Genomic DNA, 4889 nt, shown 5'->3' with positions numbered 1-4889 from the left:
TAGTGCACCTCGTTTTGTGGAACAAAGGCCCCGGAAAAGGGACGTCTGGCGTGACCACGAGCGCAGACCTCTGTGTTTTCACTGGAGAAGCAGGTCACCTGTATAGGTTCTGCCCGTACCGTCAAGCTGATTAAGAGGTTTTCCCTTAAGTGCACCATGCCCTAGAAACGGTGAACGGCCAGTGGAGATCGAAGAATACTTGTCCACGCGCCAAAGCCCCGTTACTCCTCGCCAACATCAATCACAGTCCCGTCGCCCATGCGCTACCGATCGCCTAGCCCACGCGCGTCTCCAAGATTGTCTAGGCGTCGTTCACCAAGCCCACACCAGGAAAACTGAAGCAAGCCACCTGTGGAGGTGAGGCCGCTGATAACAGAGTTTTGAAGATCCTCCAACACGGTTCCAGTGCAATGACGCGACAATTCCAGTAAACAGATGCAGGAACGAAACGATTACATCAGATTTGTGGTTGATAATAGACGGATGCCAGCTGAATGCCTTAGTCGACACCGGCGCTGAAAATTCGGTAATAAGCTTCAAGACGGCGAAGAACCTGAAAAAAGTTGTGACGCAGTGGACTGGACCGCAGATACGTACGGCAGGCGGTCATCTTATTACGCCCCTTGGCCGATGCACCGCAAGACTTACGATAAAGGCTTTACTTATGTTTCTGACTTTATTGTACTGCCAGAATGTTCACGGGAACTTATATTGGGAATGAATTTTCTACAAGCTAACGGCGCCTTAATTAACCTACGTCGGTCCAGTGTGTCTTTCTCGGCAAAACAAGCTATACCTGTGGAATGATCGGAGGAGCGACGTTTTGCTGCACTGCGCGTCGTTGATGATGATGTAACTGTGCCGCCACGCTGCAGTATAATGGTTATTGTGGAGAATGAAACATTTGCGACCGCGAAGGCATAGCGGATGGAAACATAGAGCTCTTTTTGAACAAAGATATTTGCGTGGCTCGGGGTCTTGTGCACTTAAGCAATGGCCGTGCAAATGTCGCACTTACGAATTTCGGAAATGAATTCCAACACATCGCACAAGGAACAGCTATTGCCTTTTTCCACGAGTTCTGTGTAGCGACCGAATTATGCAGCCTAACGACAACGTCAACTGCTCTGCCAGGAACCTGCAGTGTCGACAGATCAGTTACTGTCAACCCAAGACTCCCAGAAGCCCAAAAGAAACAGATACATGCCCTGATAAAGGATTTTTCTGACTGCTTTTCTACGTCATCGAAGGTACGGCGCACGTCTGTTGCAAGGCACAGAATCATAACAGAGGACGCCACAAGACCGATATGTCAGCACCCGTATCGAGTTTCACCAAATAAAGGGAGATCATCAAGAAGCAAGTAGAGGAGATGCTTTCAGATGACGTTATTCAGCCTTCCAGCAGTCCATTGGCGTCTCCCGTAGTGCTCGTTAAGAAAAAAGATAATACACTTCGATTCTGCGTCGAGTACCGTAAATTGAACAGCGTAACTAAGCAGGATGTATACCCCCTTCCGCGTATCGACGATACGTTATATCGGCTCAGATGTGCAAAGTTTTTCTCCTCCCTGGATCTCAAGAGTGGTTATTGGCAAATAGAGGTGGATGAGCGGGACCGTGAAGAGACAGCATTCGTAACCCCTGACGGCCTCTACGAACTTAAAGCGCTCCCATTCGGCCTCTGTTCCGCGCCTGCAACGTTCCAGCGAATGATGGACACTGTGCTCGCAGGATTGAAATGGCAGTCGTGCTTAGTGTATTTGGACGATGTGGTTGTATTTTCCGCAACATTTGACCAACATCTAAAGCGACTGCGACTAGTATTAGAAACTATTCGCGCCGCAGACTTGACAATTGAGCCGGAAAAATGTAAGTTCGGCTTCGATGAACTTCGGTTTCTTGGACACGTCATCAGTGCTGAAGGCGTTCGGCCAGATCCGGAAAAGACAGCAGCCGTTGCTAGGTTCCTGACACCCACAGACAAAAAGTCAATACGGCGTTTTTGGCGTTTATGCGCATACTACAGAAGATTTATGGAAAACTTCTCAAAGATTGCCAAGCCCCTTACAATACTAACAAGAGAAGATGTACCTTTCATGTGGAAAAGCGAACAACAAGACGCCTTTGACGAGTTAAGGAAACGCCTGCAAGCTTCTCCAATCCTTGCCCATTTTGATGAGACAGCCGACACTGAAGTTCATACCGATGCTAGTAACGTCGGCATCGGTGCCATACTACAGGTTTTCCCGCTGAATTTAATCCGAACGCCAGCTATTTTAATCCAAGCGCCAGTCAATTTAATCCACGCGCCACACATTTAATCTACGCGCCAACTAATTTAATCTACGCGCCAAGTATTTTAATCCTCACGCCAGTGAATTTAATCCAAGTTTAGGTCCACTTGCGGGGTGCATAATAAGTTCAAAATAACGACGAAATGTTATAATTTTGCGCATACCAAACGTAACTGAAGTTGACTTCTTCATACGCTACGAAAGCATACTTCAAACCACATGAAAAGAGTCACGTGACATAACGTAACTTTCTTGAGGCCCTCATGGGTCATTCCCAACCATATTGACATGGATATCAAACGAACGGGCTTCGAAGAAGCTTTGCGATGGTACACACGTAACGAATGTCAAACCAGGTGGGAAAATGGTGTCACGTGACCTCACCTATAATTCGCTGGTCCATGCATGATTTCCAAATGTATTGACATGGATATCAAACGAACGGGCTTCGAAGAAGCTTTGCGATGGTACACACGTAACGAACGTCAAACCAGGTGGGAAAAAGGTGTCACGTGACCTCACGTATAATTCGCTGGTCCATGCGTGATTCCCAACCATGTTGACATGGATATCAAACGAACGGGCTTCGAAGAAGCTTTGCGATGGTACACACGTAATGAACGTCAAACCAGGTGGGAAAAAGGTGTCACGTGACCTCACGTATAATTCGCTGGTCCATGCGTGATTCCCAACCATGTTGACATGGATATCAAACGAACGGGCTTCGAAGAAGCTTTGCGATGGTACACACGTAACGAACGTCAAACCAGGTGGGAAAAAGGTGTCACGTGACCTCACGTTTACTTCGCTGGTCCATGCGTGATTCCCAACCATATTGACATGGATATCAAACGAACGGGCTTCGAAGAAGCTTTGCGATGGTACACACGTAACGAACGTCAAACCAGGTGGGAAAAAGGTGTCACGTGACCTCACGTATAATTCGCTGGTCCATGCGTGATTCCCAACTATGTTGACATGGATATCAAACGAACGGTCTTCGAAGAAGCTTTGCGATGGTACACACGTAACGAACGTCAAACCAGGTGGGAAAAAGGTGTCACGTGACCTCACGTATAATTCGCTGGTCCATGCGTGATTTCCAAATATATTGACATGGATATCAAACGAACGGTCTTCGAAGAAGCTTTGCGATGGTACACACGTAATGAACGTCAAACCAGGTGGGAAAAAGGTGTCACGTGACCTCACGTATAATTTCGCTGGTCCATGCGTGATTCCCAACCATGTTGACATGGATATCAAACGAACGGTCTTCGAAGAAGCTTTGCGATGGTACACACGTAATGAACGTCAAACCAGGTGGGAAAAAGGTGTCACGTGACCTCACGTATAATTCGCTGGTCCATGCGTGATTCCCAACCATGTTGACATGGATATCAAACGAACGGTCTTCGAAGAAGCTTTGCGATGGTACACACGTAATGAACGTCAAACCAGGTGGGAAAAAGGTGTCACGTGACCTCACGTATAATTCGCTGGTCCATGCTTGATTCCCAAGCATGTTGACATGGATATCAAACGAACGGTCTTCGAAGAAGCTTTGCGATGGTACACACGTAACGAACGTCAAACCAGGTGGGAAAATGGTGTCACGTGACCTCACGTATAATTCGCTGGTCCATGCGTGATTCCCAACCATATTGACATGGATATCAAACGAACGGTCTTCGAAGAAGCTTTGCGATGGTAAACACGTAACGAACGTCAAACCAGGTGGGAAAATGGTGTCACGTGACCTCACGTATACTTCGCTGGTCCATGCGTGATTCCCAACCATATTGACATGGATATCAAACGAACGGGCTTCGAAGAAGCTTTGCGATGGTACACACGTAACGAACGTCAAACCAGGTGGGAAAAAGGTGTCACGTGACCTCACGTATACTTCGCTGGTCCATGCGTGATTCCCAACCATATTGACATGGATATCAAACGAACGGGCTTCGAAGCAGCTTTGCGATGGTACACACGTAATGAACGTCAAACCAGGTGGGAAAAGGTGTCACGTGACCTCACGTATAATTCGCTGGTCCATGCGTGATTCCCAACCATATTGACATGGATATCAAACGAACGGTCTTCGAAGAAGCTTTGCGATGGTACACACGTAACGAACGTCAAACCAGGTGGGGAAAAGGTGTCACGTGACCTCACGTATCTTTCGCTGGTCCATGCGTGATTCCCAACCATATTGACATGGATATCAAACGAACGGGCTTCGAAGAAGCTTTGCGATGGTACACACGTCGCATACTTCAAACAACGTGAAACAGAGTCACGTGACATCACGTATTATTCGCTACGCTCTCATGGGTCATTCCCGACCATACTGACATGGATATCGAACGAACAGGGTTCGAGGAAGCTCTGCGTTTGTACCGACACAAAGCACGTCAGACCACGTATAAAGCAGTGCCACGCGACCTCAAAACTTTCAACAGCCATTGGGTGATTCAGGAACCTACTAATATGCATATAAACAAACAGGGATCGAACAGACACCGTTACTGTTGCCACGTTAAATGACGGAAACCGAGAAGAAAGCGCGTGACGCGACTTCACGTAACTC

At 47.5% G+C, this 4889-nt stretch overlaps 1 long non-coding RNA gene across 8 annotated transcripts; it reads right to left on the bottom strand.

Annotated features, from left to right (window-relative positions):
• Positions 1-2524: 2524 nt before the first annotated feature.
• On the bottom strand, positions 2525-4592 carry LOC125943691 (uncharacterized). 8 transcript variants are annotated; one of them, XR_007465842.1, is made up of 4 exons: positions 4470-4592; positions 4057-4194; positions 3366-3503; positions 2820-2951 (listed from the first exon to the last, which is right to left on the bottom strand). It is a non-coding gene; the product is annotated as an uncharacterized LOC125943691 (long non-coding RNA). The 8 variants fall into 8 exon arrangements; XR_007465846.1 differs by lacking the exons at positions 2820-2951; positions 3366-3503 and adding an exon at positions 2525-2813; XR_007465843.1 differs by lacking the exons at positions 2820-2951; positions 3366-3503 and adding an exon at positions 2958-3089.
• Between the last annotated feature and the right edge of the window lie 297 nt (positions 4593-4889).

This window comes from Dermacentor silvarum, chromosome 2 (genome assembly GCF_013339745.2).
Source record: "Dermacentor silvarum isolate Dsil-2018 chromosome 2, BIME_Dsil_1.4, whole genome shotgun sequence".
Classification (NCBI taxonomy): domain Eukaryota; kingdom Metazoa; phylum Arthropoda; class Arachnida; order Ixodida; family Ixodidae; genus Dermacentor; species Dermacentor silvarum.
Note: the sequence above shows the minus strand (reverse complement) of the source record. Positions and strands in the feature narration are given on the sequence as shown.